Source organism: Cricetulus griseus, chromosome 2 (assembly GCF_003668045.3).
Source record: "Cricetulus griseus strain 17A/GY chromosome 2, alternate assembly CriGri-PICRH-1.0, whole genome shotgun sequence".
NCBI classification, from domain to species: Eukaryota; Metazoa; Chordata; class Mammalia; order Rodentia; family Cricetidae; genus Cricetulus; species Cricetulus griseus.
The window spans coordinates 327,077,321-327,103,400 of record NC_048595.1 but is presented as its reverse complement, the minus strand read 5'-3'; the positions used below and the strand labels follow the sequence as shown (position 1 = coordinate 327,103,400).

The 26,080-nt window shown below is 38.0% G+C and overlaps 1 protein-coding gene across 1 annotated transcript in view; it reads right to left on the bottom strand.

The window, feature by feature from the left end:
- Pde4d (phosphodiesterase 4D) overlaps positions 1-26,080 on the bottom strand; it is a 1,264,694-nt gene that overhangs the window by 827,729 nt on the left and 410,885 nt on the right. The gene's annotated exons all lie outside the window — the stretch shown is intronic.

Below are 26,080 nucleotides of genomic sequence, written 5' to 3'. Positions count from 1 at the left end.
TAGATAAGTAAATAAATGAATAGGTAAATTAGATTCAAAACTAGAATCTGTCCTCCTTTCAAAGCTTAGTTTTAAGTGAACAGTGAGTTAAGGTAAGAATAGTTTGGGGAAATTTGTAGTTTTCAAACACAAGAACCTGTTTCATTCATCATCTTTGAGTCTTCTGATACCAAAGCATATATCCCTAAATATCTACCCCCCATATCCTCTGAATATTCAGACATAGTCAACTTAGAATTGGAACATTATTTGATGATCAGACAGTCAAGTTTGCAGAGAACGGAGGAACAAGGATGAAGGTGGAAGGTTGTCTTAATTCCTACCTGCTCTAGGAGGAAGAGGCAAGAGACAGGGCAAGTCCCTAAATTGTCATGATAACTAGTAATTGCCAAATCTCAGCTAAGCAGACATTTTTCTCACTGATTTTCAAAAATTAACTCAGTAAAGACAGAGAGGCACTGGGAAGATCCCATTGTATCCCAGGCACACAGTGGGCATGAGCAAAGTCTAAGCTGTGTTTCAGACTGCTGCTTCCAGAGCTCATCTGTGTTATATCCCTTGTTTGTTCCTCTGCAGTACCAGCACCTGGTCCTCTACTAAGAGGCCTTGAATCCCTGAACAAGGAATCATTCCATTTAAAAGGTGGAAATAGGTGCCAGAGACAAATAACTTGAGTCCTTGAAATGTATGTGTGTTTTTGCAATCTTTTTTAAATTTGTAAATTTTACTGAGTCAGACTCATGATAAAGTGCCATGATATGGTTTTATAAAAATTGAATAAAGCAATCCATTTTACATAGTAAACAATAATTTAATAATTTTCTTTGGTGATGTATTACTAACTGAGGTTATCTGTATAAATGCAGGCCTGGCTTTATTTCAGATATCATGTAACTGAAATATGAAATAATATGATAGTCTGTGTATTATACATAATACACACACACACACACACATATATATATATGTGTGTGTGTGTGTGTGTGTGTGTGTGTGTGTGGTAACATTTGCCTTTATTCCTCCATGAATCAGATGACCATTAAGTACAGAAGCCTGGCAAGCACTCCAGCTACTCAAACTTGGAAGCTTAACTATTGGAGAAAGGGAGATTCTCTCACACATTGGAGTAACAAAACCAGTCCTTGGATTTTGTTCCAAGTCTAAATTGATTAGTCTGCCAGAAATGTGTGAATATTTTTATACAGTTGTCTAAAGGTACCAAGCTTAACTCCTAATGTAGCTATAACTATTTGTAATTGAAAGATGGAAGCTCATTTATCATGAAATCAAAAGTGTTTTCCTTGGAGGATAACAAACATGTTGTGTATCTGTAGTACCATAATTTTTCTTTCTTAAGATCTAAAGTAACCAATAATTTACATCACCTCCCAGTGTTCAGTGCTAGGGGAATGCATGCTTTTTTACCCCTGAAGTATAGTGAATTATGATCAGTTCTGCGGCAGACCAGCCAACTAAAATGGGAGGAATTTACCTCATTTGTAAAAACAGTTTTAATGAAGTAGTACTTTAAAAGAAAAGAAAATGTATTATTGCTATTCAATTGTTAAATCTTTGCATGGCTTATGAATGAATGTTAGAAAATAATAACTCCAAGAAAAGAAAAATATGCATGCAATTTATAAATGTGATAGACTCTAACTTGAACTCACTCTGGCTTCTTAGAGTTTACACAGTGATGCAAGATTTTTAAAAGTGCAATTAGTTTCATTGTTGTTGTTTTTCTTAGTGGTGGTGGTGTGTTTGTGTGTGTGTGTGTGTGTGTGTGTGTGTGTGTGTGTGTGTGTGTGTGTGTGTGTGTGTACAGATGTGCACTTATGCCACAGCACATGCTTGGAAGTCAGATAGCATAATAAGAGAATTAATAGTCTCCTTTTTTGATGTGTATCTTAGGGGTCAAATTCAGGTCATCAGGCTTGGCTGTAAATGCTTTTACTCACTGAGCTGTCTCACCAGTCCAAGTTTTATTTATTTGAATCAATATAGTTTTGACACAGTATTTGGAGGAAAAAGAAGTCCATGAGCAACTGTTCTCAGCAGCATAGCACGACTATTTAAAATGCACGTCACATCCATGTAGGATCTTGCTAAGGTTGAGTAGTTTTTCCCCTTTGCTCAGTGTCCCCCAAACAGCATGTTTTCTTCATGCATAAATAATAGAAACATCTTCATTTGAACACATTAAATTGTTCAGAATATTTTGAGGAGTGTGCTAAACATAGATCTAGATTTTTCTTTTAAGAGACTTCTTGAAGATATCAAGGTGTGGGTTTACTGATCAATTACAAACCACAGACTAGGCTGGTTCATCTAGTTCTTCCTTACCCTTGATCAAATAATCTGCACATGATGAATCTATACAAAATAGATTAACTGAAGTCTCCTAATTAAATGGTATTTTTGTATATTAAAATATTTTTCATGGAATTTGAGAAAATGGATAGTGTATGCAGAAAAGCTCCAAGGCTTGGAATGGGGTACATTACCCTAATTGCCAGGTTATATTCTTCAGTGAAGATGATATTAGAAGCAATCTGCAAAGTTATTGTAAAGATTAAATAATAAATACAAAATTCTTGTCACAGTGTGTATTACATATGCACATATATGATTTCATTGTATACTATACAACCATCTGTCTATATGTCAACTTATCATCTATCAACTTATCTATTACTCAATATTTTTGCTTTTATTTTGATTTGATGTATGCCTAATAATTACTCACTCAACCAAAATTAGGGTTTGATCTCTTTGATATTTGCTTGTCATAGATCATTCTGTGAACCATACAGAATAGGTACATAGGCTATAAAGTAGGTTCCAGTGTTTTCTAGCTGTGAAACTTTTGTCCTCATTAGCAAAATTGCACTAATAGTATTAATACTATTTTCTTTATTAACAGGTTCTGACTATCGGTTGCCAAAATACCCATTGCAACAACATCTGACATATTGTTCAATAAACACTCAGTTTCTTTTGCTTTTTCCCCATATTCCAGAAAAGACATGAAATATAATTAGAGAAAAAACAAAGGAGAGAAGAAAAGAGGCGCTGACATACTAAAATACTCACTGATGACTTAATGGCACAGTTCAAAACACTTGAACATAGATGACAGCAAATTCATCATCAAAAAATTGGGTACTCAAATAACCAACAGGAGTAGACTGGTGAACCCCTTTAAGGCCTTCAATTTTATAGGGAGGGACAAAGGAAGGGAGGGAGGGATTAAGAGAGGGAGGGGGAGAGAGGGAGGAAGGGAGAGGAGGAAGGGTTTATGCCAAATTCCTTGGGCGATACCTCTCAATGAAAGAACAGATAGACAGAAAGGTAGTGTTGTTAAACATCCAGCAGATACTGAGTGAAGAAACTCCTTTGAGGCAATCAGCTGGAGTCCCCTCTTGAGAGTCCCAGGCAGAGCATCCTTTTGGGTGAGGTTTCCAAGTACAGGAACATGTAGCAATAGCAATAAATAGAATTGGCGTCATGAAACCACAGCACCTCTCAGAACCTGACTGGTGAAGTTGAGGCAGTCAGATGCCATTCTTTTGTTTACATAGTTGTACTTCCTCTGGTAGAATTTATTTTTTAGTTCCCCTTCTCACTGTAGGTATTTTTGTATGGTAGAATAGTTAATATTGATATTTGCTGGAAATGGCCTACCTTCTTTTCTCAGGGACACTTGATTTGTTTCCTTTTAACTACCTTAATATTCTAGAGTCTATCCACAGCCTAGAGGCCTTGGTGGACACTTGAAGACAAACATGCTTGGGTCAGAAATAAGGGCAACTCCATTTTTAGAGACAGCTTCTTGGTGAGCTCAAACAATACACAACAATTTACCAATATTATGTACTCTACAACACATTCAAACACTCTTATATTTATGTTTTTAAGTGATTCACCAATAGATTCTGAGGGCATGTATGTTCATAATTTTACACTTGAAGCTTTTTGATATAGACTATACTCAGGAAAATAGCATCCTAAACCAGGAAATATCTTTTATTATAAGCCAGCTAATAATTCACAAGAGACATAATACAACAGATTTGGTGAACTGTTGCTATCTGGCAAATCCAGCTCCCCACCTGTTTTATAAAGTTATATTGGCACAGAGACACTCAATTCTTTTACTTATTGCCTTTGAAACTCTGCACATTGTTGTGGCAGATTACATAGTTGAGACAGATGATATAGAGCCTACAAAATCTGAAATACTTGCTAAATTTATCTTTATAAAACCAGTTCACTGGTGACTAAAATTACTACAGAGCAAATTCTGCCACCATCAAATCAGCATTTGTAACATTCTCTTTGTGATGAAATTCCCCTTGTTGTGTTTATGTGAAAATTGAGTATCGCTGTACTAGAAGGTAATTTCAAAGTCCTTCATGTCATTCTCAGAGAGGCCCATGGGGAGGAGAACCTGTCTGAATTAGTATAGTTCTTGTTGCTGTAGGTCTCCTCTCAGAAGGTACTCAGTGCAGATTGCCTGTCTCTTCAACTTTCTTTATGGTTCCCTGCTCAACTTGGCTGGAGTGTTCATCTGGAGTCATCTTCAAATTCTCATTGTTTTTCTTTCTTTCTTTCTTTCTTTCTTTCTTTCTTTCTTTCTTTCTTTCTTTCTTTCTTTCTTTTTCTTTTTTGTATTTCAAGATAGGGTTTCTCTAGGTAGCCCTGGGTTTCTTGGAACTTGCTCTGTAGACAGGCTTACCTATAACTCAGCGATTTACCTGCCTTTGCCTCCTGCTTGAGTGTTGGGGTTAAAGGCATGCACTACTACTTAGCTTCCCCTTCTTATTCTCTTTGGCTTCTTTTGTTTAATTTAAAAAGCAAGTATCCCTTTAATTCATACAGGGATCGGATCATGATTGACTCTAACAAAAAGTAATCTGCATGCAAACTTTTTTTATTTGAATTAGAAACAAGATTGTTTTACATGTCAATCCCAGTTCCCTCTACCTCCCCTCTTCCCCTACCCCCCCCCAACTAAAACCCTACCTATCACATATCCTTTCTGCTTCCAGGGAGGGTGAGGCCTTCCATAGGGGGGTCATCAGAGTCTATCATATCCTTTGGGATAGGGCCTAGGACCACCCCCTTGTGTCTTGGCTCAGGGAGTATCCCTCTATATGGAATGGGCTCCCAAAGTCCACACCTATGCTAGGGATAAGTGCTGAATTACTAAAGGAGGTCCCATAGATTTCTGAGGTCTCCTCACTGAAACCCATGATCCTGGGGTCTGGATCAGTCCCATGCTGGTATTCCAGCTATCAGTCTGGGGACCAAGAGCTCCCTGTTGTTCAGGTGAGCTGTTTCTGTGTGGTTCACTAGCCTGGTCTCGACCTCTTTGCTCTTCACTCATCTTTCTCTGCAACTGTATTCCAGTTCAGTTCAGTGATTAGTTGTGGGTGTCTGCTTCTACTTCCACCAGCTGCTGGATGAAGGCTATAGGATGGAATACAAGCTAGTCATCAATCTCATTATCAGAGGAGGGCATTTAAGGTAACCTCTCCTCTGTTGCTTAGATTGTTAGTTGGGGTCATCTTTGTAGCTCTCCAGACATTTCCCTAGTGCCTGATTTCTCTGTAAACCTAAAATGTCTCCCTCTATTATGGTATCTCCTTTCTTGTTTTCTTCTATTCTTCCCCCGACTCAACCTTTCTGCTCCCTTTTGTCCTCACCCCTCCTCTTCTCCCCTTCTCATTCTCCTAGCTCCCTCCCCCCTCCTCCCTTGCTCCCAATTTGCTCAGGAGATCTTGTTCCTTTCCCCTTCTCCAGGGGACCATGTATGTCTCTCTTTGGGTCCATCTTGTTTACTAGCTTCTTTGGCAGTGTGGATTGTAGGCTGGTAATCCTTTACTCTATGTCTAAAATCCACATATGAGTGAGTACACACCATGTTATTCAAGATTCTTGAGTTTCTCTGCCTTTTCCCTTCCATTGTTAGAACTTAGGAAGTGCAATTGCCATACTTTTTGACAGTATTCACATGCAAGAATCATTCCTAGCTCTTATTAACATATGCTACCTAACATTAACTATGAAGAAAATCTATAAAAATAAGCTGATGCTTACTGTTAGAAAGATGAATTGTTCAGTTATGTTTTAAAAGGGTATGAAATATAAAGAAAATACAAGAAACCTTTAGGAAATTGCATTGCTTTTGGAAAATTCTCTCCAAAGTATTGATTACTGTTTGATGACAGCCAGTAAAAGTGCCAGACTCAACTTTTGCTTCAAACAGGGACGGAAATGCTTCTTGATAATTATTGTAATTTTTACTGAAACTTAATTATCCTAATACTTTTCATTTATATCATTCCTGATGACTTATTAATATCAGCTAAACCCTAGCAGCAATAGTCTCCATATTTTCTTTCCCTGGAAGTTTCTCATCTGAAATAAGATTCAAATACATATATAGTACAAATCATGAACAAGGTTCACAGTCACACATCTAGGAAATAGAGGAGATTATTTCAAATCAGAATTATTTCTTTCCCAAATACAGGATACTCCAATGTAGTCACTACAATTGGCCTCTTGGCTATATGAGGATTATTTTGAAAACTGAGCAATCTCACATAGTTTGAAAAGCTAATGATAGAAACAATCCAAGAATCTTGACTGCAAATCTGTTATGTGCAAAACTAAGTGTCACAATATGTGTGAATATATGATGGAGCCATTTTAAAACTGGGTTTCTTCTGTACTTATATTAATTCATGTGTGTTTTATTTATATGCACGTTAATTCATATGTACTTTTTATTTATATGTGTTAGTCCATATTATAATTTTTCATTTCTCATCAGGACACAATCTATATGTGCACTGACAAATAAGTGAACTGCAAATCCAGTTGTATAAACAAACACACCAACCATGTTGAATTAGATATACTAGTATTAATACTAGGCCACTTCTTCCCTTTGATTTTATGTACCCAAAGATTTCTAAACCTTATCAATTCATTTTCTTAACAGCCATTGCTTCCTTCCTTTTCAGTTACAGATGTCCTTGTAGTCCTAAAATCACATTACAAACTTTGGCCACTTCACTCCTGGATTATGGTTACAGTTTTCAAATTTAGTTCTCTTCAAATTGTGGGTCTGAAGACCACTTAAATCAGAATCACATTGATCCTTGTTAGGATGGAGATTAGGGGCCGTCTTCAGACTCACTGAGTCAGAAACTCTGGTGTATGGCTCTGGAATCTGCAATTTTAACCAACTCCCAGGGTGGATTCTTAAGCATATTAAAGTTAAAAGCCACTCTTCTGACTACTTTCTTTCCTGTTCATCTCTTTATTTTCAATAAGTTATGTACATTTTTATCAGCTTAGTCACTCTAATGTGCTGTCTTTGTCCTACCTCTCACCTGTAGAAAACCTTCAAGGACTCCCCATTATTCAAAGAATAAAGTCTTGATGTCTTAGCAATCAAGGGCCCTCACAATGTTGTCAGCATCCACTTTTGTCATCTCCCACTATTTCAGAAAGAGGACAAATGAACTCTGAGTTTCATACACTTAACACCTATTTGATCGCCCCTCACCATCTCCAACAGGGAACACTCCCACCTTCTCAATTCTATCCCATTCTATGGCAGATAAGAGGCAACGCTAGCTTTGATATGATGGCCTCCTTCTCATGAACTCATATAATGTATTGTTTATATTAGTCACACATTATCATGTGTTGCTGTTTGAGTTGTCATTTCTGTTCTACTGTGAGCATGCATGCCTCATTTCTGCATTTTGATTGTTGATAATTCTGAGGATAAAAAACTTTGAATCTTTGTCCAACTAAGTTTCTGGTATACCTGTCACAATGAAAGTAAAGCTTTGAAATAAACCAATGATCACAGGATTAGCTGTTTCCATTGTTTTGAGAAATTTCTGGCTGATACCCTTGACTTACTTTTAATTGTTCATCATATGATTTAGAAAATATCGTGTTGTGTTATGAGGCTATACCTCTGGGATTTTCACATGCAAAAGATTTTCCCATGACAAAAATTGGTGAATTGATGCTGAATCAGACAAAATGCCACTGATGGACATATTAGCATCATGTTCAGAGCTTGTCAGAGAGTTGACTGGAAAGAAAGCTTGAAGTTCTAAGCCTCAGTCTTCCCATTTTATTCCTGTTCACACACTCATGAAATGCTCCACATCACCACTGCTTTTAATGCCTCAAGGTGTTGTTAAACAGTGGGGTTGTATAGTTCACATGTCACTGCAGAGACTGGGTTCCTTAGACAAACTCTTTCTCATCTTGTCACCTGTCACAGTCCTGTGCTCTCAGAGGATTCCATGCCCACACTACAAGTCAGAATTCACAATGCAGTAGAATTCTAGGCCAAGGCTGGGGTCCACACTATACTCTGCTGAGGGGACAGCTACCCTGAAGGACTAGAATGAGTTTTAAGTGACTTAATGTTTGGCTTAGCTTAGCATAGTTTAGTATTTACTGTTAAATACCTTCATTTATAAGGCATCTACTTACTAGGAGCACTTTGGCTTATAACTGATAAATTTGATATTTGAATAAGGTTTTGACTAGGTCCAATTTATACTATGCTGTGTGTTATAGATGTATAAGGTAACATATGATGATGATGGGTGTTTACTTAGTTTCTATAACTAAAAACATAATCTAATGGGTAATTTTCATATACAATTATAACTATTTTAAAGCTTTATAAAACTTACAGTTTTTGAAAATTATTATTTTATGTTTTGTAGAACATATAATGCTCTTCCAAATAATAAAATATATAGGAAAAGAAGCTTTGGAGTATTAAAAGTTTGTTTCCAAATCCCAACTCTGCCATTATTAAAGTAAAATCTATGTACTTTGTAATTATTTAAATGTTTATTGTGTGAATGGGGGAGCACATGTGTAGAAGGCAGACAGGTTTTCATTGTGTTTGGGGAGGCACATATGTGGAGGGCAGAGGACAACTTTCAGGAGTCTGTGTTCTCATCTACCATGTGGGCTCCAGGGGTAAAACCCAGGTCATCAGGTTTGGTGGAAAATACCTTTACCTGATAAGCTGTCTCACTGACCTTGTTTTCAATTTTAAAAGTCTTGTATTAAGTAGTAGCAGATAGTTAATTTTCATAACATATGTGATGCTCCTGTTCTATCCATTGATCCAAAGGCTAGGGGGATAAAAGTAAAGAGAAAGGAACTCAATGAAAGAGGCTGGTACCTAGCAGAAGCTCAAGAATCCAGTGTTCAATAAGCAAGTATTGTTTTTCTGATAAGACTAAAGAATGAAGTTGATTTTCAATATTTTAATGTAACTCATGAAATTATTTGATGAAAGCATTTCCTAGAAAAGAAAATACCAACAGGAATTGAAATCACTGTTTTCCTTGTCTGAGATACAGAAAAACAAGGCTGTGCTCATCGATAAGATATGCCTGCTATGGAGAAATGAATAAACAAATCATGCTGAACATGTTCATCACAGAGTAGCCTGACAATATAAAAAATGCATGGTGACTTTACCTTGACCTATAACAGTCAGGTCAGCTAGTTTTGTGTCTTGCTAATAACATATGTGAGGCTGAAAGGAGTCTACATTTTAATCTGCTGCTGGTTTTCAATCATCAACACAAATAGGAGAAGTAACAGCAATTACATCATTCATTTATTGAATAAACAATTACTGAGTACCAACTAACTGCCAGGAACTATTACAGTCACTATGGATGCAACAACGAATAAAAAGAATCACAGCTGCTACTTTCTTTATTTAATGTACTGTAATAAACAACAACAGATAGTACATATACAAACAAACACTCCAGAGAAAGTATAGCGAGGTATGAAATTCAGAGACTTAAAATAAGGAGTGTGCTAGAAGGTGACTGAGGCTGCTTTAGATTGGGTCACAAGGGGGAGACCTGTGTTAGCAACTGACCTTTACACTGGTTCCAATTGACACAGAGGAGCCAAGAATATAGTCACAGAGATAGTGCTATTGAAGTGAGGGCAAAAGCCTTAAAGACAGGCTTAGCCATTTTCTTGAGAAGATACCAAGCCACTGGAGGAAAAAGAAAATCATATCATCAATCGCACAAGTCCTGATGAATATTTTATTTATTGTATAGAAGATTTTGTATGGAACAAATAACTTTATTCTATTTTTTTAAATCCAGTATCTGTGATCAAGACAGTTTGGTTGAATTCCATTACCTCTTCATGTAATGCTGTCCCAGGGCCCGAACTTCTGGTCCCATAAGGATACAGATATCACAGTTGCTATAATGTACTGTATGTGGTAAAACTGATAGGAAAAATACATTTTTATGTATGAGAGAGAGCCAGACATTTTTTAAATGCACATTAGTAATACCTCCACTAAAGAAACAAAACAGATTTAGACATTAAATATATAAAAGCTAAAGCTTGGTGCTGGAGAGATGGCTCAGCAGATAAAGAACACTAGCTGTTCTTCCAGCATACCTGAGTTCAGTTCTCAGCACACACATAGCAGTTTACAACTAACTGTAACTCTTGTTCCAGGAATCTGACTTCCTTTTCTGATCCCTGTGGCCACACTGTATGAACATAGTGCACATACATGCTTGCAGGCAGAATACTTATGCAGCTAGGGAATAGAGAAATAAAAAAGAAATGGTTATAAAAATCAAGGGATGATATGGACCATAACATAATATTAGAATGTCTCATATTTTATTGTCAGTAAATGGCAGTAGCCAGATATCAAGAGAACCCAACAGTGATTGAGCTTGAAATAAGGTTTGTGGCAGCTGCTGACTTCATCAAATCTTGGAAAGAAAAATTGTGTTGCCTTAGTACTGGGAAAGAAGAAAATGCTTTTGTATTACTTCCTGGTCACAATGTAAATAATTGACAGTCTCCTTGTTATGTCCCTCAAAGTAACTTGAATAGAACATCTGTCTATTCAGATATTTTACCTCACTAGGGACTATGGCTTTGCATTATGTTAGGACTGTATTGATTTTCTGCTTTCCTTTTGTGTGAATCACCCTTATCAGGAATATGAGCAAATCAGGTATTCCCTCTGAAGACAATGTTCAGTTCTTATAGCACATTTCTTTATGTTGACATGAGTTATCTAGACCATTATCACTCCAATAAAAGAAAGCAGTTCTCTTGTACATAATCCCTTAAAAATCACATTGGTCTAAATGTGAAAAACATTCATCTGAAATTTTTGCATGTAAATAATTTTTCCCCACAGGTTTTACTGTTTTAATCTCCTCCTTCCCAGAGCTCTTTGCTTTGGTCTTTATCTCCAATCTTCATTGAATACTATTCCCAAGGTTATTAGTCAACCACAAAATACAGCCCACAAAAGACCTTCTATTTTATTATTCCTTTGAAACCTTGTATTTGGGGAAGGAAAAAAGCTCTGGAAAGGGTGCTTTATAGCAGTTCAGGTGAATGAGAAATGTCTGCTCATGGGCCAGCCTAGATTATCAATTGCCATTATCCATATGGAAACAAAGGCAAGTATGTATGCAAGTGGATTACAAGAATGAACCACTCTACGATGCTTTTGCAGATGTTTTCCTAATAAAAGAAGAATTTTACTTCATGCAGTCATAATAATTCTGGTCAAAATGTGGTTGCTAACTTCACTTATGAAATGCAAATTGTAGAAAATGAGAGTTTCCCTAGTATAAAATCAAGGTACTTAATAAGTAGAATATGACAAGTCAATTCAGCCTAAAGCCTGTTTGAGGAACCTTTCATTCATATTGTTGCTTTATTACAAATTAACACTAATTCTATGCTTGAAGTGGTTTTCTACAGACAGATCCAGATATCACTGACATTTAGTAAATATTTTCAAGAATCATTGCAAACAGACTAGGAATATAGTGTTTTTTGCAAATGTATGACACTGAATCAAATTAGTTCTTCAAGATGTCTTTCATTATGTGCTGCTGCCAAGAATGTAGTGAGGGTCAAGAGACAGAAAACAATCCATGTGTTGATTGATGTCAGCACCCGGCTAGCACATTTAGGTAAAGCATGGTGCTAAGGGTGCTTATGTCACAGGGTGATTTTGCCAGTTAGTCTTAGCTGACACAGCTTAGCTCTCAGGAGGTACCAGGACACTGACTTTTTGTGGCTCAACATAAAGCTTCAGCTACTTCCTGGAAACCAAAGTTAAGAAATGTGTCCTGCTCATAGCAAGTCATTCATGACTTTGTCTGAGAAATGAAAGGTGATTCATTTTCTGAAAGCCACAAAAAGCCCAGAAAGTGCTGTGTACTGTGATATTGAAGGCTTGGGTTTAAGCCCTAATTCTAAGTTTCCTCAACTTGTGATCTAAAATATATTGGCTTTTAATGTCTTCATTCACTCATTATGCCATTTTCACACCATCCTACCTAGTATTGAATGCTGAAGGCATCAAATCACCAAATAAGAGTGGCCAATCCACCTGTGCTTGTGTTTTAGGCCCTAAAATATAGGTGCTTGTTCAATAAGTACTTACCAAGTAAGACGCCAGAATGAATTTGAAAGTTAAAAACACAATATTTCAATGTAACTATATGGTTGTAGGTGACAATTCATAGATATCAAATGCAATCTAATATAACTAAAGTATGCTACACAAGATTATAAAACAATAAAATAACATGGAATTAACTGTTACCATGTCTTTTCTTGAAAACTGTTCTAAGTATAGTGTGATTAAAGAATACTTAGAAAATCAAAAGATATAACCAATCTTCTAAACAATACATAGCTAAAACTTACCACATTGATTTGGAGTATATATAATAGTTTCTACAAAAGGAGGAAAATTTTGAGGAAAAAGCACCACCATATATATTGATATGATATATAATCATTTGACCCATCCTGAGTGAGGTAACCCTGTCACAGAAAGACAAGCGTGATGTGTATTCACTCATATATGGATATTTGACATAGAGCAAAGACTACCAGCCTACAGTCCACACTTCCAGAGAAACTAGGAAACAAAGAGGACCCTAAGAGACAAATAGATGGTCCCCTGAAAAAGGGGAAAGAGACAAGAACTCCTGAGCAAATTGGGAGCATGGGGGAAGAGGGCAGGGAGGTAGGAAAAAGAGAAGGGGAGAAGAGGAGTGGGGAGGAGAACAAGAGGGATCAAGAAGGCTGAGACAGGGGAGGAATATAGGAGAATAAGAAAAGAGATACCTTAATAGAGGGAGCCAGTATAGGTTTAAAGAGAAATCTGGTATTAGGGAAATGTTCAGAAAGCCACAAAGATGACCCCAAATATTTATTTAGGCAGTAGTGGAGAGGTTGCCTTTGATGCCCTTCCCCTACAATGAGATTGCTGACTACTTTAATTGCCATTCTAGAGCCTTCATCCAGTAGCTGATGGAAGCAGAAGCAGATATCCACAGCTAAGCACTGAGCCATTCTCCTGGCATCCAGTTGTTGACAGAAACAGCTGACCTGAGACCTAGTGAGAGCACAAGGACCCAAGTCTTAAAACGGGGGAACAAGCATTGAACCAAACCAAACCCTCTGAATGAGGGTGCCAATTAGGAGGCCTGGACAGTCTATAGGACCTCTAACAGTGGAACCAGTATTTATCCCTAGTGCATAAATGAACTTTGTGAGCCCATTTCCTATGGAGGGATACTATTTCAGCCCAGATACACAGAGGAGCGCCTAGGCCCTCCCCATTTGATGTGACAGACTTTGATAATCCCCCATGGAGGGACTCACTATCCTTGGGGAGTTGGTGGGGGGCATAGGAGGATGGGATGGGGAGAAATGGGGGATTAATATGTAAAATAAGATTATTTCTAAATAAAAAATGAAAAAGACTAATTTTATAATATAAACTGGAACATAGAAAACGAATTAAAAATCTTTATAGGCAAACTGAATATTCCCTGAGCCAAGACACACAGGGATGGGCCTAGGCCCTATACCAAAGGACATGATAGACTCTGATGACACCCTTTAGAAGGCCTCACCATCCAGGGGGAGCACAAAGGATACATGATAGGTAGGGTTTTAGTTGGGGGAGGGGTGGTAGGGGAGGATGGGAGGGAGAAGGGAACTGGGATTATCATGTAAAACAATCTTGTTTCTACTTCAAATAAAAAACTCTGCAAAAAAAAAGGAAATACTTGGTCAAAGTATTATACATTTGTTATTTTTAAAAGTACTTGTTTATGCCATTTGAACAACTGATTATTTAAATTTGACTACCAGGAAAATTCAAAATGATGTCTATGACTGGACTAGATTTTCTTTCTTGGAATACTGCAGACAGCCATCCAGTGATCCCACGACCCCTGCCTCCTGTAGCCACTGCTTTGAATCATTCCCTCATTTTGAATGTAGATAGGAATGTCAACCCACTTCTAACAAATAAAACACAGTGAAACAACAGCCCATCGTTCCCAAGTTTCCTTTCTGTTACATAACACTTGCTCCTTTGTACTCGCAAGTCCTTTTACTCCATCTTTTTCTGGGCCTATAGGAAAGCCCAAGGAGGTGAGCTGAGAATGTATTCTAGGGATAGAGGGTAACCTCTGGCCAATAGCCACTGAAAAGCTGGTGCCCAGCTTTTGTCACAGAGGTGTGGAGATTAAGTATGTGACTGACTTTAATGGGCTCAGGTTTACCCACCACCACTGACACCTGCAGATGGAAACTGGAGTTTTTGCAAAGCCCCAAGCTAGTCATATCTCATCTCCTTAACTCCCAAACCATTGAGGGTATTGGTATGCGTTTTAAAGCCAGCAGATATTTAAATATTTGAGGAAGTGAAATTATTCAAGCAAGATTATCAGAGACAGACTCAATAGTCATATAGAATACAGCTACATAAACATCAGGAAACAAGATTGTTGATTTATGTAAAAAAAAACCAATGACACTTGAGAATTGACTGAATTAAAGTTGAAAATATTTCTCTCTAATTGTTTGCATATGGTTACATTCAGCAAACTATTGCCAGAGCTCGCTGATATGCCCACCATCTGCTTAGTTTATACCTGTGAAACCTCTCATTACCGATGCCAATCTAGTGTTTCAACTTAGCTTTAATATCTGGGCATAGACATTTGTATAAGCCTGCAGTAAGGATACCTCACTATCACCTTCTTTCTTCCAACCATTATTGTTCACAGGGACCAATTAAAATTCACACAGTCCAATTGGAAGAATTTTCTGGGAGAGTTATTCTTACATTAAATGTGCCAGGCATTGATTATCAAACTAATTGGGTAACTATACCTGCACTTTCTCCAAGATGTCCTTCCTTGGCTCCCTAACAACTACCCTTTCTTAATCCATGTCTGGTTCCCACTGCCTGAAGTCACAACCACCATTGCTCTATGCAGTGAGACTCATACATTTCCCTAACATTTTAATATTTACTTTTTATAAATATTTATGTATTAATGTGATTTGTTCAGCTTGCTTTAATCAAGTCATTCCTCTACATCTTACCTATCTTTAACATTTGATATTCTTCATTCAGGTCAACTGGTTATTGTTTAGATAATATGAGGTAACTTTTTTCTGTGCATCTTAACCACAGTTAATGTAGTTCCTGTGTTTTTCAAACAATTATAAATTATAGGATTTTATTTTATCTTTGTAGGCAATATATATTCCAGTATGTATATGTATGCACTATATTTTCTTGGTCCATTTATCTACTGATCAACCTAGATTGATTCCAAATCTTTAGTATGGAGAATACTGCAATAAACATGCAGGTATATCTATCATTTGATTCCATTTCCTTTGTATCTTTGACCAAAAGTGTGACAGTTGGTTCAAATGGTAGATCAAATTTTTGAAGAACCTCAATACTGTGATCTATAATAGTTGTTTTAATTTTTTCATATCAATGGTGTGTAGTTTTTTCTCAGTTTTAGAATTTGTTATTATATTTTAAAAATATTTTTCCATTTCCGCCCTCCCAACACATTCCACTCTCAACTTTATGACTCTTTCCTTCTTTTTTTTTTATTATAGCACTCTACAGATTTGATGAAGTCCCAATTATAATTCCAGAGCCATTTCTCCCAGACATTTCAGAGAAAAGCATTCTGAAAATATAAGACCAAAGGCAGCCAAAGCAATCCTAAACAAAATGTGGAAGAATCACCATTCTTGTTTTCAAATTGCAGAACAGAATCAGAGTAAGAACTACAGAATGGTACTGGCATAAACAAACAAATGTATCAATGGAATAGAACATAGGACCTGCATATAAGTTCACATGACAATAGCTATATGACATTTTCTCATATATATATATATATATATATATGTAGGGAGCCGTCCCTGCATTCTCCATTACAAGATGGCGCCTGCATCCGGCAGGCAACAAATGTAAACAAGATTATTGCGCAGGCACTGGGTAATTTTCCATTCCTTGATCTCTGCCTATTCCGTGGCGTCATATGGCCTGATGAGCTGCAGCCAATCATAGGGTGACACGTCCCAGGCGGCGGCTGCCAGCCTTTATTAGGGGACGGGATTCTTGGCTCAGGGTCTCCGCTCTGGTAAGCTTATGCTCTCCTCTCAAGACGCATTAAAGCTTTCCTGCAGAAGGATCCGAGTGTCCTGCGTATGATTTCTTGCTGGCGAGAAATACAGAGCGTGCGCGGGACATATGGTGCCGAAACCCGGGAACATGTGAACATTTCCAGCACCTCGGAGACCCCTCTAACGAGGCGGATTCAGAACTGCAGGGTGGTAAATTCGGAGAGGTATGATTTTTCTGGACTTTGGCTTGGGAATGTTGCTATTGTGGGAGGTTAATATAGAGGCTTCTATGCTTTTACTAGGAGCTATTTTGACTTTTCTCACTGTTGTAGCAATCTTAAAGAAGTCCAGAATTACATATCAGAAACCGAATGTGGTGAGAGATGGGGCGCGCCTAACAATAAAATATAAGAAAAAAGGACCTCCCGGGATGTCTAGTGACAAGGGAGTGAATAATTTGTTAACAGAAAAAACAACAAATAAGAAAAAAGGACCTCCTGGAATGTCTACTGACAAGGGAGTGAATAATTTGTTAGATGATTCTGTAAATAAGTTTAAAGCTTTAAATCTTGATAGCTCTAATGACTCTAAAAGCTCAAGAGATGGGGTTTTGGAAGGAACAGCTCAGCTGGATGAGGGAGAGACAGAGAAGGAGGGAGAGAAAATAGGGAATAACCGGTCACACCCCGGTAAATTTAAGAGAAATAAAGACTCAAAACCTAGCCTCTGCCCTGCAACGAAACTGGAAGCCTTGGAGCTGAGCAGCTCAGACTCTGAGATTTTAGACTCTAGCAAGGAAGCAGAGCTAGAGAAAGAAGCAGCACGATACCACCCCGATAGATATCGGCTGCCAAAAATGCCAGCGGGTGTGCTTCCATCAGCACCCCCACTATTTGGTACCGACTCCTTTTTACCATCAGAGGAGCGGAGAAAATTACAGATGGCTTTCCCAGTCTTTGATAGGGGAAAAGGCCGCGCATGTTATTTGCTCAAGTAATTTATGTATGCTTGTTTTAAAATGTTCCATTTCCTGGTATGGCCATTTTGTAGCTGGTCACATGACTGACGGTAGCCATTTTGCTAAAGTTAAAAAAAGGATACTTAGACCGCCATCTTAACTAAAGGTGACCACATGGAAATTAGAAGTACCATCTTAGAAACAAGTTTTTCAGTTAAGATTTAAAATGTTAATGCTTCTATATATTACAGAAAGACCTTAAGGAAATTTAAATTTCTTTTTAAAACCAGTTTTCAAATGTTTAATTTTATTAATGTTTATACTTAAAGAGCTTCAATTTAGAATTATTCTTAAGCAAAGCCTGACAATGTAAAGTTCTTGTTTTTATAAAAGATGCTAATCTATTAAGTTGGTAGCACACACCTTTAAGCTCAGGGTGTTGGTGACACACGCCTTTAAGTTTTGGGCGTTGGCGGCATACGCCTTTAATCCCAGCACTCGGGAGTAAGAGGCAGATGGATCTTTATGAATTCAAGGCCTGCCTGGTCTGGCAGATCAAATTCAAGGACAGGCTCCAAAGTCACAAAAAAAAAAACCCTGCCTCAGAAAGAAGTTAAGCTACTGTTTAAGGAAGTTCAGCTGTATTACAGAAATAAGACTTTACCTAGCCACCTGTGTGCTTCTTAAAAACAGATAATGGGCTGGCTTATACCTCTCAAAAGTTCCAGCACTTCTACAGACAGATGGAAATTACCCATCCAACTGGCCTACCTTATACAAGGCATTGTGGAACGTGCCCATCGCACACTTAAGTCTTATTTAATCAAACAAAAGGAGGGAATGGGAGCATCCTTACCCTCGGTGCCAAGAGTTGCAATATCCATGGCACTCTTTACCCTTAATTTTCTAAACACCGACGCTCAGGGCCATACAGCGGCCAAGCGTCATACCTCAGAACCTGAAAGGTCTAAGGAGATGGTAAAATGGAAAGATGTCTTAACTGGTCTTTGGAGAGGCCCGGATCCTATTCTCATAAGATCCAGGGGAGCGATATGTGTTTTTCCACAGGATGAAGAGAATCCCCTGTGGATCCCGGAAAGACTCACCCGAAGAGCCCCTTTGGACCCTCAAAAGTCGGAACTCCACCCTCTCCCTGGGAGTTGAGAGCCGCTATTATCCAGATTAACTCCTGTCCTTGACGGAGAGATTGTCATCATAGATAGCTTCAGCTGTCTCCTATTTTAAGGAAATGGGTGGAGGTGGGATTGTTTGGTGCAGCCGTTTGCTGCGGATTGATGTTGCTTCTCTGGCTGGTCTGTAGGCTCAGGGCTCAAACTAAGAGAGACAAGGTGGTTATCGCCCAAGCGCTTGTAGCTTTGGAACAAGGGGCTTCCACTGATATTTGGCTAACTATGCTTAAGCAATAGGCCGCTGGCCAGACAGCTCTTGCACACCCGGAGCCTAGGCTCATTGCACAGGGTAGAGTGCCTGGCTTGAGCAGCCCATGAGGGATGTCGAGCAAGGCATCGCACAGAGAGTTGCCCAATATGCAGGCTTCTCTGGGAGGCATGTTGTCCTGCATAAGGGTTGCCTGCCCTAGTCTCCCTTTCCCAGAAAAACGGCAGAGGACAGGTCGAGAGTGCTTCGGGTCAAGCTAACAGCCTAGTCGCAACTCCCGTACACAGTCTTAATGTTTGATTTTGGGAAGGTTCAACCTCTGCCTCTATCCCTCAACATTTGGGTGACCTATTTGCTTGTAATAATATAAAGCCTTTTCATTAATTAATAAAAAAAGGGGGATATGTAGGGAGCCGTCCCTGCATTCTCCATTACAAGATGGCGCCTGCATCCGGCAGGCAACAAATGTAAACAAGATTATTGCGCAGGCACTGGGTAATTTTCCATTCCTTGATCTCTGCCTATTCCGTGGCGTCATATGGCCTGATGAGCTGCAGCCAATCATAGGGTGACACGTCCCAGGCGGCGGCTGCCAGCCTTTATTAGGGGACGGGATTCTTGGCTCAGGGTCTCCGCTCTGGTAAGCTTATGCTCTCCTCTCAAGACGCATTAAAGCTTTCCTGCAGAAGGATCCGAGTGTCCTGCGTATGATTTCTTGCTGGCGAGAAATACAGAGCGTGCGCGGGACATATATATATATATATATATATATATATATATATATATATATATGAGAAAAGACAGAATCTTCAACAAATGTTGCTGAAGATCTAGATTTCAGCAGGCATTCAAAAAATGGAAACAGAGTCAGGTGGTGGTACACACCTTTAATCCCAGCACTCGGGAGGCAGAGGCAGGCAGATCTCTGTGAGTTCGAGACCAGCCTGGTCTACAAGAGCTAGTTCGAAGACAGCCTCCAAAGCTACACAGGAAAACCCTGTATCAAAAAAAAAAAAATGAAAACAGATCATTATCCCTTACGTCACACAAAACTCAGCTTCAAATGGATCAGAGATTTCAATGTAAAATTAAAACCTTGAAACTGCCAAAGGATGAAGTAGAGAACACATCAACTTACAGGCATGAATAGGAATTTTCTGAGTAGGACTGCAGTAAGTCAAGAAATAAGAGCAATGCATGGCATTTGCTATTTTCTAGTTTTGTTGTGGTCCCAGCTGTAATATCTGTAGCAAGATGACCATCCTGTTTTTGATTTTTCGTTTCCCAGCCAGTTCCTTCTGCACTATACTCCAGATCTGCAAACCACAGACCCAGTAAGCATGCCCTGGCCTACCTGCAACTTTCCTCTTGAGGGAGAAATGCTGTCTGTATTTCTCTCATCTGACAGGAAATAAACATTTGATAAACACATGGGAACCTCCAAGTTAAAATCATTGGGACTTCCTTTGAGGGCTTGTTTTAGGCTGACTACAACCCAGGTCATGATTTTGCAAAGGTGGATTCTCAGGGTGAAGTGTGTTTGCTTGTTTAATGACAGAGGAGATGCTTCTTCATGAGATTATTAAAGGAGGTACTTCGTATAGCCACTATTTTAATTACATGGTGGGTTTTAAGGAACATTCTCTGAAAAAGTTTCAGAAAATAACTGAATGTTATTTTCATTCATATATTCAATATCATATATTGATATGATGTGAACTTTTACTGTTTAATTACTAAACCATGAACTGAAACCACAGATACAATTCAGGTAAAACCTAAATATTGTACTAGGGATGACAATGTATGCTTGGACATCGATGCCACTATTGAAAACACATACTTCTTATGCCTTGTAGCCTTTTGTCTTGAATCAACACATAGCCTACAATCAGTTTTAACAACCTACTATGACTCAACATCCAAATAACCTATTTTGCTTTAGAATATAACTAATCCTGAAACAAATTATCAGTTGTAAATCCTCTTATTTCGTTTTTCTAACACTTTCAGAACCATACTTCAAGTAACTATATTTGTATCACAAACTTCAGTATTTACTTTTATTGCTAGGGAAATATCAAATTGTTTAATTTATGACTCTATTTTAGTAGAAACAGGCTTTGTTGAGGTACCAGGTAATTATATCTAAACTATTTTGGAAAATCTTCAGTTGAACTATATAGTACTCTTCTTTTTGTTTTATTGATGTTGTTTTCTTTTTTCCTCTTTGTTTCTTGGTTTTGAATTGGCAATGTACAACACCTAGAATAAGTTGAAAGATGACTATCATTGTGAAATAATATTTATGAGAGCAGATTCTATGGTCAAATTATCTGGACTTAAATCCCAGATACCATTTTCTATGTCTGAAGCTTTTGATGTGTTGTGTAACTTCTCTAAGCTTCAATTCCACCTTTTTAAAAGATAATAACTAAAGCATTTACTTTATCAACATAGGATTGATGTGAGTTCTGATTAAGTTAATGCACATATATTACTAAGAATGATATGGGTCATATAAAACCCTCAGCAAATAACTATTAATAATATCTTATACAACATCTCTGCTGATGTGAACATTTCTTAGTGGGCTACTTGTTGAGATTAATGATTTAAAAACAGACATTACTGAGCTTAGTAAAGAGATAAGTGCCTTGTTGAAAATAATCTGAGCAAAATGTCGATGATTTCAGCATGTTAGCTTGTATTTTATAGGGGAAAGGCTGGGGTGGTGACTACTCACACAATATTAATCGTGACATTTATTCCCATTAAACACTATAAGTTCCAACTTTTAAAACCAATAAAGTTTTGACAAAGGCAGAAAATGGAAATGCAGTAATATGGGGTCCACAATTTCAGTTATAAAATATTGATTTTTTAAAAAGAAAACCATGGGCCATTATTCCTATCACTGATAGTGTTTCTAAGAACATGCTGCAAACCTAGGAGATAACACTCAGGGCACATCACACTCACCTCACCTCTCTCTCCCTCCTTTTAATAGAGCTTGGCCTTTGGGGGAATCCAGGAGATCAATTTCAGAATGATCTGACAGCCTTCTAAGTCACCATCACAGATAAAGCTGTGAAATGTAGTAAGACAGTGCTCTTGAATAAAGCAATTGCCACTTGCTGTTTAAATACTGTACTCAGTCAGTATTGATAAATAACTTAGAATCAATCTGGAAACAACCTCAAAAGAATTCAAGATGCCAGTTCTGATTTTGTCAACAAGGTGGGAAGAATGAAGATGAATGATTTATCAGATTTTTTGCATGATAAAATAGAATATCTCAAAATTAAAATTACTGTGAAATACTGAATACAACCAAAAAATGAATTTTAGCATATAAAGACATAAATTTTTCCATTTTGAAAGTATTAGAGAGATGTGCTTTTAAGAAATGTGGGAGAGGGACAGTATACTTAGTTGAGCACTGTACGATCTAACTTGCATATATGCTACTCCAAATAGCCGTGCCATTTTGGATGGCATTAAAAAGGGCAAAAATATGCATGCTTTTCTGTGTGTGCAGGGGGCCTTGGGGGACTGCTATTTGCTCAGACAGGAAAATATGGATACTCTTTTGGGACTCACCAAGAGGTAGATGAATGGGACCCAAAGACCACCCAGCAACCCCTGTGTTCTAACAGTGATCCAGGCTGCCCTGTGAAGTAATGAGTTATGGAAGTATTCAGAGTGTGGGGCTGGCCTGTAATGCAGGAACTCAACAGGATGAGGACTCCAGGGAGGCAAGAAGAAAAGCTATGGATTCTGCCTTCCAAAGGAAGGAGTGGAAAAACAGGTTCCTTCAAACAATTGCAAAACACACAGGGTTATGCTGTCATCAGGGAGGGATGCAACCATGGAATATAAAGTCTTTGGTTTCCAAAGAGGTGGTGACACAGAACATCAGAAGTTACTCATTATTCGCTTTCTTGATGATGCTCTATGTTTGGAATGTTAGAACATCTGTTTCCTTCCTGACACTATTCTCACCATGCTCTTCCTCGAGGCACCCTTTCTCTCAATCACTAACCTCTCTTTATCTTCTTGCTTTAATCTCTTGAGGGATCTTTCAATATTCAAGCATGCTTTGATCTCCGTTCTTTCTGACTCAGAGTAAAACTAATATTTCACCTGAATGTAGCATAAGGAACACCATCTGGTATTTCTATACTATAGTGCAAGTGGGCAACTAGAACCCATTTCAGCATAACCAGGAAATGCCCATTCAGGCACTGCAGAGATGGCTCCACAGTTAAGAGCACTGGCTGCTTCTGCAGAGGACCAAGGTTTGATTTCAAGCACCACACAGCAACTCATAACCATCTGTAGCTCTGATCCTAGGGGACTGGGTGCCTTTTTTCTGGTCTCCTTGGCCACAGCATGCACATGTTACACAGATACACATGCAGACAAAACACCCATACATACATTTTTAAATGTAAAGAAACACCTACGCAGTGAAGTTGGTATATATAAAAGAAACTCTAAGTTGTATACCTTAACAAAATTCAGACAGGAAAGAAAACAGTGGCAAAGTATTAAGTATATTGTCCACATCTATAACTAGAAATTTTGGAACTTGAACTTGGAGGGGTTTTGTTTCCCTTGACTTCAAAACAGACTGACTTGGTTGAAATTGAGGGCTGCTTCTTGAGTGCAGGTGCAGATGCTAATTATAATGAAGGCACAGAAATCTGGAGATGGCAAATGGAGAACTCAGGAAAATAGGAGCGGAACCACAACAGAAGTTCTATTGGTATACATAACTGAAAAAGTTTCCAAACAAGAATCCAAGCTGCCTGATGAAGGTAATCTGCATTTCTTATAATAAAATAAAGCTGCCAAGATGAAACATCTATTACTAAGAAATGTGATTGTCTAGTTGTTCACGGCTTGAATATTTATGAAGTTTACAGTTTACATGTGACATTTCTATGAACTGTCCTGATTAATGAATTTAATTGAAAATGTTCTGAGCTGGTTTCTTGAATTATATTTTGTTTGGTTTGTATGCATGGTATGAAAGTAGACTTTCAGGCAGAACAATACTTAGTAGATTTGAATTGGGTGACAAACCTACCATGCCACATCATGTAAGAAGAAGGCAGGACCACAACACTGAGTGAGAAGTTTGAACAAGGTAAGTGCATGCCTGTTTCTGGATTTCCTGAGCTGGTATAGATCATGGATTGGCTCAGAAATTTGCCCAGGGGATTCAGATAAATAATAGGGCCAGATATTAAAATTAAAAGGTTAATAACAAACCCTCCCCACAGAGTTCTTCAGATACATATAATATGACAGAGAGGGATTCCTAAGTCTTCTGCTTGTAAACAACAGGAAGAACTAAAGGAAGGAAGGAATGGAAGTGACCTATTGCTCACCTTCCATAGCCTCTTGGATTTCTATCCTGTTCTACAAAAGGGAAGATCTAATATGGGTTTGCTACAAAGCTGCAAGCTCTGCATGCTCTTCTTGAGACTGCCTGGTACATCTGTCACCATCTCTCTCTCTCCATTTCTCCTTACAACTGCATACATCCTCTAAAACTCAAGGCCTTAGAAAGCTCCATTTATATGTATGAGACCAAATGCATCTTGTTCACTTTTGAAATCACCATCCCCAACCAGGACAGTTTGAAGAACATTGATTGAGTGAAGACTGACACTTTGGCTCCAGGGAAAGAGCTTAAATAAAGATTTTTTCTGAGTCATAAAAAGATAAACATCCTTAAAAATCATATACTTATCTTGACCTATTGCAATATGAAAAGCCAAAATTTTCATGTATTTATGGGAAAATTAATCTTCTGATAAAAACTTTTCCTATAAGTTTTTTTATGCTGGCTTTTCAACATTAGTACAGACTAGCAAAGTGTGAACATTTCCAAACCCTTCTTTATCTGCAGATATCTTATAATTTTGGTCTTAGCAGTTCCTAAAAACTCCACCTTTGCTCTTCTTTATCATCTTTGAACTACTAATTTATTCCTTTTGGATAAAATATTCCTCTGTATTTCAAGCCATATCAAACTTATACCACCTCTTCCACTTGAATTAGCTTAAAATAAGCACATGTTAGTAAAATTTTGAATATTTCAAGGATATTATATTTGCAATATCTTCTTTAGTTTGATCACCATTGTGTTTTCTGTGGTATTGTTTTCTTCATTATGTTAACTGTTTTAAGCAGTACTTCTCAACCTTCATAATGTGGTGACCCTTTAATATAGTTCCTCATGTTGTGGTGACTGCCAACCATAAAATTATTTTTGTTGCTACTTCATAACTATACTTTTGCTACTGGCATGAATTGTAATGTAAATATCTGTTTTCTGGTGATATTAAGCAACCCTTGTGAAAGGTTCATTCAACTCTCAAAAGGGTCACAGCCCACAGGTTGAGAACTGCTGGTCTTAAGCAAGCACATGACCATAGCATTAATAATGTTGGGATTCATTCAGTTATGAAGTACCTTCTCTGTAGATTTTACCCATCATATTTGGTGCTATTTCTCTAATATAGCATCTTGGTGGGTTACCAATGGACCTAACCATAGGTTTACTTGCTATACAAGCCAATTCCACACCTTGCACAACAACCACAAAATTTGGGTATCTCTTTCCTAGAAATATGTTTACCATAAAAACCAATGTGTAAGGAAGCCCTATCGTTATTTGGAAGTCATAATGAAAGCATAAGCAGTGTAATCAGCTTCATGCAAGTACAAACATAGTTTGCATGCATTGTACATTTGTAGACAGAATACAGCCAGCCCTAGTCAAAAGGAATTTGTAGTGAGTTGAAAATTAGTCACAGAGGACATGTTCATCCAGAACATGACTGTACAGGTACACTCAGGTTAGTATCTAAAGATGAGAGATTCTAGTATCCAAGGGTATGTATCATTATGACAAGAGAGAAGAGGAGAGAAACAGAGATACATGCTAAGGAAAGATGAGGGGTTGAAGCTACAAACTAAGAAATGTCTAGAATCAACCAAAGCTCTTAACTAGGCTCGAGATGGAACAAGACCTGTAGCATTGTGACTTCAGGCCTCTGGATTGCAGAACTGCAATGGAGTAAATGTCCTCTCTTCATCCACTGAGATTGTGCAAACCCATGATCACAGCCTTGGAAAACTAACACTGAC